This window comes from Artibeus jamaicensis, unplaced genomic scaffold (assembly GCF_021234435.1).
Source record: "Artibeus jamaicensis isolate MK-2021 breed Jamaican fruit bat unplaced genomic scaffold, CSHL_Jam_final contig_851, whole genome shotgun sequence".
NCBI classification, from domain to species: Eukaryota; Metazoa; Chordata; class Mammalia; order Chiroptera; family Phyllostomidae; genus Artibeus; species Artibeus jamaicensis.
This window is the reverse complement of record NW_026521986.1, coordinates 11,611,332-11,626,500: the sequence shown is the minus strand read 5'-3', so window position 1 is coordinate 11,626,500 and position 15,169 is coordinate 11,611,332. Positions and strand designations below refer to the sequence as shown.

Below are 15,169 nucleotides of genomic sequence, written 5' to 3'. Positions count from 1 at the left end.
CCCCCCTCTATCAATAAACATATCCTTAGGTGAAGATTAAAAAAAAAAAGAAACAAAATTTAAAATAACTATGATTAAATATGTTAAAGGCTATAATGGGAAAAGTAGATGGTAATTAAAACAGAGAGACAGAAACTCATATTTTAAAGAAATCCTTAAAAAGGGAAATGCTAAAAGTCAGAAACACTGACCAATTAGGAATGCTCATTGGCAGGCACAAAACAGCCAAGGAATCAGTGAATTTTAATGAGGCTCCATATAAACTTCACAAACGAGAGAGAAAAAGAATTTTTAAAACATGGAACAGAACATCCGAGATTATGGTACAAAATCAAAGACGTGACTAACCTAAATGTAATTGGAATAGCAGGAAGAGAACAAAAAAGCAGTAAAAGGCTTATTCGAAGGAATAATGACTGACAGCTTTGGAAAGTGAATGGTATACACCAAACCACAGATCCAGGAAGATCAGAAAACACCAATCAGGGTTAAAAAAAAGAAAGAAAGAAAGAAAACACTGCAGAAAATCAAAGACAAAGAGAAAATCTTGAAAGAAACCAGAGGGAAAGTGGAGTGAAATACTTGAAATGTTGAAAGAAAACCCCACAAGCCTAGAATTCTGTATCTAGTGAAATTATCCTGCAAAAGTGAAGGAAAAATAACAACTTTCTCAGGCGACCAAAAGCTGAGCAAGTTCGCTAGCAAATTCGCCCTGCAAGAAACACTAATAAGAAGTTCTCAGGAAGGATTTCTTTTCTATAAGACAGAAACTTGGTTCTACAAAAAGGAAGAACAAGCATCAAGGAAGAAACGAAGGAAAAATAGAAGCTCTTATTTACTATTTCTTAATTAATCCAAGAGAAAGCAGTAAGACTCTTTTGGACGATGTTCATGGGAAAGAAAAAATAATATCTTTAAAAAGACCACTGTATCAATGCCTAACAAGTGAGTTCCCCAATCACTCCTGATCATCATTAGTTCAAGGTTGTAAACTAGAGCCTGAGGGACAAACCTGGCCTGCTGCCTGCTTTTGTATGACCTGTGAGCTAAGAATGTCTTTACATTTTAAAATTGTTGGAAAGAGCTGAAAGAAGAGTGTTTATAACACATGAAAACTGGGTAAAAGTCAAATTTCTGTGTCCATAAAGTTTTATAAATAAACCCCCATTTGTTTGCTCACTCTCTATGACTGCTTTCATGCTACAACGGCAGAGTTGTGTAGTTGTAACAGAGACCATATGGCCCACAGAGCTCAAAATATTTACTATTTCGTCCTTTGCATAAAAGGTTCTGTGAAAATGAAGGCATAAATAGGTTTAAAAAATGGGCCCTGGCTGGTGTAGCTCAGTGGATTGAGCACAGGCCTGCGAACCAGAGGACTGCGGTTCAATTCCCAGTCAGGGCACATGCCTGGGTTGCAGACCAGTTCCCTGCAGGCCAGTTCCCAGTAGGGGATGCGTGAAAGACAACCATACATTGATGTTTCTCTCCCTCTCTCCTTCTCCTCTAAAGATAATAAATAAATTAATTAAAAAAAATTAAAATTAAAATTTAAAATGATTTTGTTTCCCGCACAAGCCCAATCACTTAATTTTTCAGAGGATAATACGGAGGCCTGAAGAGATGGAGTGATATTCTAATGTAACCTTGCTCGTTGGTAACAGCACCAGAACTGGAATGTGGGCCTTGAGATCCTAAATGCCTCTCCTCTCTCATGAGAGAACTTACATTTTTGTAAGTATGGGTTCTAAGATTATACTGTCTAATATCACTAGTACTACTGACTCCAGGGACTGCAGAACTCACATTCTATTATTCTTTCCTTTTACGTGAAAGCTTGCACGACCGCTAGAGAAGAGGCAGGAGTGACAGACCAGCTTTGCCAGTTCTTATACACAAGACGGGCCTGACTAACACATGAGGAGGATGACGCGTTCCCAGGGGACCCACGAAGAAAGGCACTCCTCTTGGCTTTTTTAAAAAAGAATGTCAGTTTCGTTCCTTGGAATTTTGTTGTTTTCTGTCTTCATTTTTAAAAGAACAGATAAAACCAGTATCTTTTTTCTGCTAAACCTAGGCATTTAAATACCAATACATCTCTTCTATGACCCATGAGGCATGCATTTGGAGCAGCAACAGCAGGCTTGTCCTCTGCGGGAGACAGCAGACAACAACGAAAAATATATTCATAATGCTCACCAGACAAAGGCAATATAGGTTAAAAAAATAACAACTGAATAGGCCTGAGGGTCTTTTGTTACAGTTTTACTCCTACTATGTAGATGGAAGACAAATATAGTATAATTAGAATCTACCACTTCCTATAATGAGGGTCTAACTTACGACAGAACAACCCTCAAGAACTAGAAAAGCTTGATAAAGTTTTAAAAAGAGAGCTCCCTAGGTGATGCATACATATGGGACCAAGACACAAGAGAAAAGGAGGAAAAAGGAGGTGAGCCAGAGGTGATCCCATGCAAGTATCTCTTTAATCATTTGGTCAAATTCAACATGTGTTCATGAAAATATTAGTGAATTTTGAATGTAAGAGAACTGCTTAATCTGATAAAGGGTATGTATGAAACAAAGCAACCATAATATGTAATAGTCACACTTTGAAAACTTTCCCACTGAGATTAGGGACGAGACAAGGGTCCTCACTATGACCATTTCTATTTGCCATTATATTAGAGGTCTTGGCCAATGCGACATGCGAGAAAGTGAAATAAAAGGCACAATTATTACCAAGGAAAAAGTAAACACTGTTTTGCTGGTAATTTGATTGCATACATGGAAAATCCATAATAACCTACATGGAGCTATTAGAATAAATATGTGTATTTAGCAAAATTACTGGATATAAGGTCAATATATAAAAATTGATTATATACACCCACTACAAACCACTGGAAATGATGTTTTTAAAAGATATCATTTGTAATAGTATAAAATAACTTTAAATACTAGAAATATATCTCAATAAAGGTGTATAATTCCTTTAGAACATAGAGTAATACAAAGCACTAACAGAAATGAAAGATCTAAATACATGAAGTGAGATAGCATGTTAATGAATGGAAATAATCAACACTGTAAAGACATTAATTTGGACCAGAGACTTAATGCAGTCTCAATCAAAATCCCATCAAAAGATAATTTTTAAATTTATATAGTAAGCAAATGGCTAAGAATAACCAAGCTATTCTTAAATAAGAACATAGCCGGAGGACATGCACTGGATATCAAGACATTATTAAGCTATATTAATTAAGACAGTGTGGCATCAGTATAATAGGGCAACTGAACAATGAAAGGGGCTAGAAAGCAGAGAGAGACTTACATATAAATAATCACCTGATTTATAACAAAGGTGACATTTCAAAACAGCGGATAAGAAGAAGTTTTTCAATAAGTTATGCTGGGTTAATTGTACATGTGTTAAAATAAAATAAATATGGATCTCCTCTTTATGCCATAGATAAAAAATCAACCTCAGGTGAATTCATTTACCTAAAGATAAAATGCAGAACAAAAAAAAAGGGTTTCTGAAAATTAGGAAAAAAGCTTCATGGCCTTGGGATAGGCAAAAATTTCTTAAGCAGGCACAGAGAAAAATAACCATAAAAGAAGAGGCAGATAAATTGGATTACATTAAAAGTAATATCAATTCAACCAAAGACAGTCAAATGTCAAACCTCAGAATAGGAAAAGCTATTTTAAGTAAATATTTATGTTAAAAATATTTATATTAAAAAAGAAAATTCCTACAAATCATTAAGAAAATGATAGACAATCCAATTGAAAAAAAGGAAATGAACTTGAATAGGGAGTACAAAAGATTAAATGAAAATGACAAAAAAAAACATATTAAAAAGGCACATAATCATCAGTTACCAGGGCAAACTGAAACCACAATGAAACAGTACTATACATCCACCATAATGGCCAAATTTGAAAAGTTTGACAATTCCAAGTGTTGACAAGTATGTAGAGAAATTGAAACACGCATCAACTAATTACGAGAGTATAAATTGATACAATGCTTAGGAAAACTCATTGTAAGGACCTACCTACTAAAGTTGAATGTATGGACTCCATTTCCCAGAAATCCAGTCTTGATAAATACAAAACAAAAATGCATTTATATGTGCACCAAAAAACACATACAGAAAGGTTTATAGCAATGTTATTCACAGTAGCCTTAAACTGACTGGAAGTGTTCCAAATGCCTATCCACCGTAGATGAATAAACAGTTTGTGAGTATCACAAAGTGGATTGCTATGCAGCAATGAAACGAATAAACTACTGCTATACATCACAACATAGGTGACTCTCTCGAACAATGCTTTACATAAAAAGCTCCAAAAAAGAGTACATACATATATATAATTCCAAAGGTATTTCATATATTTCAAAAATGAAAACATACAGTGATGGAAATCAGGTTAGCAGTCACAGTGGGGAGAGGGAGTATGTAGTTACTGGGAGGGGACGAGGTAGTTTCTGACAGAATGGTAATATTGTGAAAGAATGAATCTATATAATATTTAAAATTCATTAAGTTGCCCTGGCTGGCGTGGCTCAGTGGATTGATTACCAGCCTGTGAGCCAAAGGGTCACCGGTTTGATTCCTAGTCAGGGCACATGCCTGAGTTGCAGGCCAGGTCCCCAGTAGGGGACGTGTGAGAAGCAAACACATATTAATGTTCTCTCCCTCCCTTTCTTTTTCCCTTCCCCCTCTCTAAAAATAAATAAATAAAATATTTAAAATAAAAAAAATTTCATTAAGCAATGATTCATGTACTTTCCTGTAAATATGTTGTATAATAGGATTCTATGTTTTAAAAAATAATAGTGCAAATATTCTAGAAGAAGGATGCAACATCTCTTGTTTGCAAGGTGGCACTTCAGCTGCCTCAGAAAGAGCAATACAAAAAATTATACAATTGCAAGCATACAGTCACAGAGATGGTGGAGGAGCTGGAGACTGTGTCTGTTACCACTATATACACTCACCCTGATGTTGTGCACAGATCACAAGCAATAGTCACTGAATGAGAGAACTGGTATAGAAGTGGAAGGATATTAGAAACACACCATTGAAGGAATGCCTCATATTATCCAAAAGCTTTATTTTAGATAATAAAAGTCTTCCAACTCTTACAAGATATTTCAGAGTGGTTGAAATACTCTACATTCATTCTTAATAACTTTCCACTGCCCAGCAAATAAAACCCAAAGTCCTCCAGCCAGTTTAGAAGGTGGACACAGTTACTGTTTCTTTTTTGCTATCAAATTTGCTCCTTTGATAGGGAAGGATGGGGCTGTGAATTATCTCGGACAGAATTTTTCGGATACACTGATTGGACTAAGGTAGACATCTGACTCTAATCAGGACTAACCAGGGTCCTTCTCAGAGACTGAGCTAAGGACTCTATAACAAAAAACATCCCATCTCTGTGTTAAAAGGATGTAACAGTGCATGTATTAATGGCCACATACTTTTTCTCTAGTGTTAGTGAAGGGGGAAGTCAAGATGATGAGGTATCAAGTAAGAGTGCTGCGGTATCATTTAAGTCCCTGCATCCAGCCATGTCTGAATTCCCAGATACATGAGTCAGATAAATTCCTTTCTGCTTGAGTTGGTTTGAATTTTGCTTTTGTTCAGTTTTTCAATCCACATACAACAAAGTCCTGAATCACCACTACCACCACCAGCACCATCATCATCATCACCCTTTATGTGGCACTTCAGTCCCTTAATAAACTGACCTTAATTTGCATTTCTAGTCTTGTCCATCACTGTTCATCTTCACATAACTAACATGACCAATCTCAACCCCAGGAAACTCTCCCCCACCATGAATTCCCAGTAAGCAAAACAACTTAAACCAATCTACTTCCAAATACACTTTTGAGAGCCCACTAGTTGCTCTGGTTAAGGAAAATGAGAAAATATAAGAAACTGGGAATTAAACAGATTTTTTTAAGTGGAAGAGAGGGTTGTAAGGTAAATAGGAGGGAAGGATAATGGTTTTTGCAAAGATGCTTTTTGAAAGCTAAAGGAAGCCAAGAAACAAAAATCTGGAATTAATAGAACTTTGATGTGAAGCTAAATACCCTGTGCTTGTGGTGAGATGTCTGAGAACTTCCTCATCAGTCATTGCCAAGAAAGTTATATAAAGTGTATCCCAAGATTTATCTACCTCACCCTTGAGCCATAGGAAGATCCAAGCATTGGTGGTCAACCTCTCCATCTGAAAGTCTCAAAGGCATTCGTTGAATGTCTGGGCGTGGGAACTGTGCACTGACTGTCATATAGCAAAACCACCAAGAGTATTTCACTGCAGGAGAGCGATATCCTGAAAAACAGTACCAAGCAACTAGAAATTCACTGTGGCACATCCTCAGCTATCAACATAAAGCGAGGTAAATGCCACTCACAAATGACTGTTTTCTCATTTTTTTCTTTCAGTAAACATTTATTAAATAGTTTTGCTTGCAACATGTATTTCACCTATCCCTGCCTGCCCTTTAGTTTGAAATTCATCAACAGACTTCTGCCTGGAAGGTTTCTAAGGACCTGACTCTCAGTAGGAGGTATTAAATATTCTTTGTATCTCTGTCCTATTACTTACACTAAAGTGCTTCAAGCACAGTCTTGCCACCAAAACCATTGGCCCTCCAGTGTTCAACTCACCCATTCAGCTTCTTCCATGAAATCTCTCAGTGGGAAGCAACCCTTCCCTCCTTCCATCTCTGTGTGCCTGTCTTACCACATTCTGCTTCTCCATCTTTCCCCTCTACATAATTTTTAAATTCTTGACAATAGCCATATCTGATCATTGTTATCAAGAGAAGTTCTTTGGACTTACTACCCATGTGGATGAGCAGAGTGAGGAGCAGGGAAGAGCATGGAGACCTTAGATCAATGGGTGACCTGGGGTAGGAACCCCCACCACTCTCCCCATGACCCCCAGACTAAGAGTTGACTAAACCAGAGATTTTCAGGATCACTCTCTTTCAGCGAGGAAAGAGAGCAACTTTCGGCAACTCTCTCTTCAAAGCAATCGCAGTTTCTCAGCCCTCTTCTGCACCAGGGGAGAACAGAGATCAGCAGTGGGAAGCTTCTTTGTCTAATGTCACATACTCCTGGTTAGGAGCAGAAACTAGCAGCCAAGCCCCTGAACTACCTGCCACTGTGAAAGTTAAAGTGCCTTCCCCTAAAGAAATATAAAATATAATAAATATGCTTATTCTTTGGGAATGCATACTTTCTATTTTGACCAGCTGCTGAATCGGTCTTTGTTTTAGGATGCATGGACTGAAATAATAATAAAATGGCATCTTCCTGCTTGCTTTGAAACCTGAACACAGTAGCATTTACATAGCAGCTTAAGAGAAAAATACACTGGGCATTTTTTAAAGTTGTTGTCTTTCCTCCAGAAGTCATAAGCAGAAAGAAAAAAAAAACCAGTCAGTTCAAACGAGTGTTTGATTTGGATCAGGCAGTAGAGATCTACATGTTTTTCTAATCAGGATTAGTTGCTGATGATTACAAAGCATGCCAGAGACAGGGGAGCAGCACATACTCTTTGCTTTTTAACTCAGCCCTCACCCGACCCTAACGCTGCCCAACCCTGGGATCCAGTGCCTCACGCCACTCAGCACATGGGTGGCTGTTGGGCTTTCAGAGAAAAACGCAAGTGTCTCTACACAAAATGGGTCAGAGGGTCTCATGTTTCAAAAACTTGGTTCTTACTCTGGAAGCAAGCAACACTTGGCTTAACAACCAATTATCATCAATACCTCTCACCTGAAAAGCTTGCCGTTATTCCTCTCTTCACCCATGAAATTTCTATTTCCCAAAGCCCATCTCTCCAAGATCTGATTACACAATGTTCTCTCTGAATTGAACTGTATTTACTGTCTTTGTCATCTATTTGCCATCTAATCGGACTTACAAAAGTCCACATATTCCTCTCACTTAATATCCTTTATTGTTAATTTCTGTTGGTTTTTATCATTTCCAAGACAACTGAAACGATTTTCTCCAGGGTAGGGTTTCCATCTATTTGTCACCTTGTGGCAAATCAGAGACACTCGGGACTTGCGGTCAGAGAAGAGCTGAATTTAAATCTTGGTTTCTCTATTCAATAACCATCTAACATCGGGCGAGTGCTGAACATCTGTTTCAGCTTTGGTTTCTTCATCTATAAAGTTGGGAGTAAAGCCACCTAATTCTTCTTAAAAGGCTTTGACTTGCAAAAAGCTTTATAAGCGCTGCCATTTCATAAGATCAGTCCATTGCTACAGGAGAGATCCAGTTTTGTAGCCTGGACGACTTTTTGTTTAGGAAACCATTTTTTCCTCAAGCATTTACTATGCGTGTGGCTTTGTGTTGGGACAGGATAAAATTATGGTTAAAAGACAGAACAGACCACAGCCCCAAGAGAAAGACAAACATCAATGTATAATTAATTACAAAAGAAGATTTGAGGTGAATCTAGCTGGGTAGAATCAGGCACGCAAGAATGAAGGTTAACACCATTTGCACTTTGCATTCACACTTGTACCAGTCCACCCATCCAGACTCGTGCCCGTCTACACACTTGCCCGCAGACCAGTCCATACATACAGCTGCACTGGAGGCAGTCCAGTGTCTGCACCAACGCTAGTCCACCCTTCTTCCCATGTCCACCCACCCATAGCTGTCACTCTGAAAGTCAGTAACTCAGCAAACATTTATCCTCTCCTACCATGTGCCTTGGCTGTAAGAGATACCAAGGGTACAGGAAAAAAATAGCACAGGGCCCCGTTCCGGTTGTGGGTCACCGTCTGGCTCGAGAGATACCAATGGCGCACTTAGCTTCCTTCCAGTGACTAATGGCCTTGAGGCTCCAGGGAGCCCACACATCTTTGGCTGCCACCCACGAAGACCTCCCCCCTCCCCCCTCTCCACTCAGTGTCTGGGCGAGTTGCTTCCTACAAGCCTCCTCAAATCCAATGTTACAACAATGGAGCAGGATTCTCCCAGGGCCTCAGGAGTCCCTCAGAGACATAAAAAATGGGGGGAACCATGACCCTGAAATCCTTATTTCCCAACAGACTCCTTTTGGAGGAAGTTATTGAGAGGATGTGACCCTCGGTTAACTTAAGAGTGGGATCCGGCAGCTGGCAGCTCCTCACCCCTCCCCCGATCTTAGAGTGATTGTTCCACCCACTCTTTCCACAGTGGGAGCCATTTTCAAGAACACGGCCTTGACACAATAAGGTGTTGTTGAGATCACCTGGTCAGGGTATATGACTGAACCCTGTTAAGGCCTTTGTATAAACTTTAAAATAAAACTCTTTATTCTTCTCCCGAAGACATGCTCATCAATTTTAGAGAAAGAGAAACATTGATGCAGAGAGAAGCATCAATTGGTTGCCTCTAGCATGGCCCCAACCAGGTACCGAGCCCACAACCTTGGCATCTCTGTATAAACTTTTAAGATTCAAGGGGGCAGGAGTGGAAATCTACTCTTACAGTCGCTCAAGCCTCATATGCCCCCTTACTTATTACACCTGCCACCTACCAGTCTGGAGCAGTCTGCCTCTTTCTTTGCCCTCCGTGTATGGGAGCTGGGTTCAGATTTCACCGATGGAATTCCTGAGGTTGCAAACCAACAACTGATTATTAATATTAGTAGAAAAGTAGTGTAGTGTGACCGGGTCCTTCTTCTTGAATTACTGTGCCCAGTACGCTACATGGTGTACTATTTTCTCCTCATAGCCACATACATTCAAGGGATATATTTTTATTCCCACTTATAGATGAGGAAATTTAGGTTCAGAAACACAACAGCTTCAAAAGGCCTGTTATGCTACTTGAGGAGCACTGATCACAGCTCTCTGTCACAGCTCGGGGCTGGCCTAGTATCTTGAGTATTTCCGAGGGGAAGTCACCGCCAAGTTCACGTTCACGCAGGACACTCAGAAGTTTAACGTGCACTCCCCCCTGGGCAAGAAAATAGCATGTTGGGGAGGACAGACACGAGTGAGTAAGGGAACTTCAAGATGGCTTTTCCTCTGACGGTTTCACCTAAGTGTTTAGAAAATCCAAGACAGCCAGTCTCCAGCACACCTCACTGGAGTAGCCTCCATCACACTGGCAGCTACTTGGCTCATGCTCAAATGTAGGGTCTGGCAGAAGTAACGCCACAGAGTGTAGTTGGCAGGGCGTGTGAATGTCTCGCACGAGACGGACAGCAATGTGAACATTTCACCTATAACATCATATGATGTGCTTCAGTGGGATATTGTTATGTCACAGAATTACATGCTTATGATTTTGTAATAAAAGATTTTTATGTAATAAAGAGGGTGTTATTTGTGCCAGACCCGGTATTTACAGATTTTTTAAGGTTGCCATAGATAAAAATGGCTGTACCGTGTCCAACACCTAAGTACAAAGGAAGGGTTCATTTTCTAGACACAAAGTAGCCACACAAGGGAGACCAAAAGAGGGGTATTTCAGCTTCCTGGACTCTCCTAGCTATAAAATGCACCCCTCCCCTGGCTGGTGTAGCTCAGTGGATTGAGCGGGGGCCTGCGAACCAGAGTATCACGGCTCGATTCCCAGTCAGGGCACATGCCTGGGTTGCAGGCCAGTTCCTGGCAGGGGACATACAAGAGGCAACCATACATTGATATTCCTCTCCCTCTCTCCTTCCCTTCCCCTCTAAAGATAAATAAATAAAATCTTTAAAAATAATAATAACAACAAAATGCGCCCCTCAATGCCCTCTCTTAGCTTTCTCATAGAAGGGGAAATTTAGTCATCTATCTCATAAAATGGTTGTGGTGCCCTAATGGGCACTGCTCTGCCTTTTGTTTGGGTGTGTAGGCGTGTGTAGGCGTGTGTAGGCGTGTGTAGGCGTGTGTAGGCGTGTGTAAGGGGTGGTGTCTGGACTCCTGCTTTCTTTACCTGCTGCTTTGGTAAGTAGAGTAATTAATAGCGAATTTCCTCCCTCTCCCTTTACAGGAATGTAGCTGCGGCAGAAAATGAATTTTCTCAGCGACAGTGAAGCACTGGATAAGCTTTGTGGCTTGTCGCATCTCAAGCAGGTACTCTGAGTCGTTATTTAACACAACTCGTTAGGTCTACTGTTCACTTTAACCACCAAGTTGAGGGCATTTTTGCTTTTCTTGTGGTTTGAAGAACTTTGTTTCATGACTGATCACTACTCTCATCACAGACTTCACTGTTCCAAATGCCGGAGGATGAGCTCCCTTCTCTTGACCATTTCAGAAAGTTTTTCCCCCATAGAGAAAAACTGATTCTGATTCAACGAACACTTATTGAGTGCCGACTGGCAGGTAGGTACATCGCTGGGCATGGAAGAGGGGGATGCAAAGGAAAATGAAACGGTGTTCTGCCCCCAAGGGGCTTACTCCGTAGATCTCCCTGTGGTCCCCAGACCAGCAGAGTCGGCATCACTGGGGACTGGTTAGAAATGTAACGTTCAGGCCCCACCCCAGGTCAACTGAGTCGGAACTCTCAGGGCGACCCCCCAGCCAACTGTATTCTAAAGAGCCCACTCCAAACAAAAATTATCCTCAACAAACATAAGAACAACAAGGATTGTGTTAGCTTATTGAGCTAAATCTGAAACTGTTACTTGATCTTTGAGGAAACAGAGGCCCAGAGGGCAAAGGCCACGTGAGTTGGCCACGGGATTGAAACCAAAACTAAGGCCTCCTGCCCAGAATGGCCAATGTTCCATTTCTTTTCTGATGCTTTACTCCCTGAATCTTATGGGGAGCCCCATAAGTGCTGACTCAAAGTGCAAATCTTGCTTTTCAAGGAAAACGGATAAACAGAGAAACTACTCTCTTTGAAAATAAGGATCATTAACACAAATTAAAACCTGATCTAAACCATCCAGAAATCAAAACCATCCAAAAATCAAAACCATCCAGAAAACTAGCAGTAATTTTCCAAACCTCTGACACATACCTAAATTCCATTTACAGATCTGAAATTTGGGGATGGGCTCAGGGGAGGGGCAAAAATCCAATGAATAGTGTGATCAGAATAAAGTCCGCAAGAAGATAGAGTATGCAAAAATGTCAACAGTGGCTCACCATCTGTGGGAGAATTACAAGTAATCTTTTTTTCTTGGTAGTTTCCTGACCATGTCCCAATGCTTATATATTACTTCGGTAATAAAAAAAAAAAAAAGTAAAACTGTTTTTTTTGAAATGTTACATCCATATAACTGAACATGAAGGTTTATTTTGTAATTCTATTTCTCTCCATACAGCAGGACAGTGTGTGTGTAGTAATTATTTATATCATGCCATATGTTACAATGAAGATGAAATTCAGTAAATATATTCCTTCCAGCTGGCACTAAAAATGAAGAGGTTAAATGCTTTCCGAGGTTCAAAGCATTATGAATTAAGACAAGCTAACTCTGAGGCTCAAGGAGATTTCATCCCAGCACTGGGATCTCGGAAGTCATCTCTTTGGAAAAGTGTTGATGTGACCCAGAGCTCCTCACTCCCATCTCCCTGACACTTAACCCCCAGCACAAAACAGAATGTTTGGCAGTTCCTGGCAAAGTCCAAGAAGTCCAGGGGATAAAATACAGGGAAGATTATCAGAGAAATAAGAAACAGAATGATCCTACTTTCACATAAAAGTCTGTCCCTGTGGACCATCAGACACCCAAAATTACTGGCAAAGTTTGTTCTCCTAAATATCCTTTTAGAGGGTAACTTCACTTGCTGATCGTAACACAGTGCATACAAATGTCGAATCATGATGCCGGACACCTGAAACCAATATAAAATTGTATGTCAACTGTGCTTCAATTAAAACATGTTTTGTGTGTGTGTGTGGAATTTCATTTCACGAGAAATATTTGTTTGTTTAAAATATACCTATGCTGGCTATCTTACTCCACAAATCATTCATAAATAAATAAATAACTGTCTCATTTAAAGAGACGTTTCTGCAGTAAAAGCACTGTTGTAATGAATGTTTCACTTGAAAAGCAAAATGTGCTGCTTGAGGAAAAGCTAGCATTGTTTTACTGAAACTCTCAGGGATATATCAGTGAGTGTTGATTTAAGTTTTCTGAAGGAGACAGAGAAGTTAAGAACCCACGTAATGAATATAAAAAAGGAAATACCAGCGGCTACCTACGTTATTAAAATACCTCACAGTAGCTGACATTTCTAGAATTTACCAACACTTTCAAGAAAGGACAAGTTATTGGGGGGGGAAATACATACGTATACTACAATGTTTACATATTTACACAACAATTTAGCTTGACAACAGTATCAGAGAACTCAGAAGGAAAATCTCGGTTTTCTCTGTCGGGCATGCAAGCTTTTACTGATAAAGGTGTCCCTCCAAAGAGTGTCACATCCCCCTGTGTCCTCAACTCACTTTGCGGTTGTCCCATGCATTGCAAAATTAATAAGAAGAATAAGTAGCATAAAAATATGCAACTCACACAAAGTTTCTCACCAACTCCCCAGTGCCCACTCCATATAAAGACCTGTCGGCCTATGAAAATGAAACTCTCAAAGCCTTGTTTAACACATTAAGTTAAACCTAACAGCGACCTTTCTGTCTACCACATTTTGACAACACACACACACTTGTAGCTCGGTCTCGCACTCCGTTTGGACATTTACAAGCCCAGTTCTCATTCTTCCACTTGTCATCCCCCTCTGGTAAGAAAAAAGTCCCAGCGTTGGGCTTTTTACCTAATCCTGCGTATTTGGCAGTTTTACCTGGGGGCTGCTAGAAGGTATTGATTAGAAATTACCTGCAGATCCAGTTCCTACGCACTAGTTAATGCCGAGGGAACAGTTCCAAGCCAACAATAAGATCCAAAATATCTTCATTTTGTAGCATGGAAATGCCACTCCTTTTAATGAGAAAGAGAAATAATATTCCTCCCTACTTCATCATATTAAAAAAATACAGCAGCGTTCATTCTGAACAAAATTAAATTTTCTGGGTCACTTTTCCTATCTCCCTGGGCCACTCTCTACGCAGCTTGGCAGTGTCTGTAAAGGGGTTCAGGCCACCAGCTTAGTTGTCATTCTCTCGGGAGCCAGTGCCTCGGTTCCCCTCCTGACGCAGTTCTTCCCCCAAACCGGACCGGGGCACCCACCCCTACGACTCGCTTCCTCGTCCTCCAAACCACAGATGGGCGAGCTTCTTCGGCGGAAAAGTTCCTTACGATCTGCTTTTGAAGTGAAGCGGCCCTACCTGCGATCCCCAAATCACGGAAACACTCGAAGTCTCTACAGGCACGTACCGGCCGCACGCCGGCCCCAGGCGGCGAGCGCTTCCGAGCGCCCCGGAGCCCGGGACGCGGTTTCTGGGCAGACCCGCCCCCGTCCCACGCGAGTCCACCGTCGGCTCGCCTCGCCACTTACGTAAGCTCGTGCCTCTACAGTCCCAAACGGCACACACACGCACACGCCCGACACCTGTCACCCTCCCGAAAGCGACCGGCGTCTACACCCAGGCGATGAGATGGCATCGACACAGAGGAACTGGGGGGTGGGGTGGGGGACGCCGCGTTAAAGCACCTTTTCCCCCACTAGTTTCTTGCCCATTGTTGTCACAACTACAATTACCTTAGCAACCAAAGAATTGCCTCGACTCCCCCCTCCGGCTTCCGAATTTGTCCTAAAGCCAATCTTGCACCAGGTTCATGGTAAAGCTCTCTAAGCCCAGAAAACGGGGATCCGCAGCCTCTTTAGGGGCGCAGGGGACGTCTGGGCCAGTCTCCTCGCTGCTCTCCAACGTCTCGCCTGGTCTTTGCGAGTTTCGGGGGTGGCGAGTGCGGGGGCTCAGCGAGCGGAGAGCGAAGCCCCGGGCCGGCGAGGAGGCGCGGCGGGTCGCATGGTGCCGGGGCGCGGGACGCTCGGTCTGTGTCTCCGGCGCGCTCGCCCCGCGCCCGCCTCTCCCCGCCCCGAACCGGCGGGGTCCGCGGAAGCCGGTCTGCCCCCTCGGCGCCCGCCCGCTCCCGCAGCCGTGGGAAGCCGGCGCCCGGGCGGAGCTCTCGCCGCCGGGTAGGGCCGAGCGCAGGAGCTGCCCCAACTCGCGAAGCGGCTCCGCTCGCCGCCCGGAGCCGCCGCAGCGGCGCCCGC

At 41.9% G+C, this 15,169-nt stretch overlaps 1 protein-coding gene across 13 annotated transcripts in view; it reads right to left on the bottom strand.

Annotated features, from left to right (window-relative positions):
• RGS6 (regulator of G protein signaling 6) overlaps positions 1 to 14,930 on the bottom strand; it is a 483,104-nt gene extending 468,174 nt beyond the window's left edge. For 3 of the 13 annotated variants that reach the window (XM_037127580.2, XM_053673235.1, XM_037127590.2), the window contains exon 1: positions 14,654 to 14,926. The gene's annotated coding sequence lies outside the window, so the exon portion shown is untranslated. Of the gene's footprint in view, positions 1 to 13,830; positions 13,933 to 14,279; positions 14,383 to 14,449; positions 14,531 to 14,653 lie in introns of those variants that run through there. The other 10 variants (XM_037127608.2, XM_053673234.1, XM_037127515.2 and 7 more) reach the window with 8 other exon arrangements.
• Positions 14,931 to 15,169: the final 239 nt, after the last annotated feature.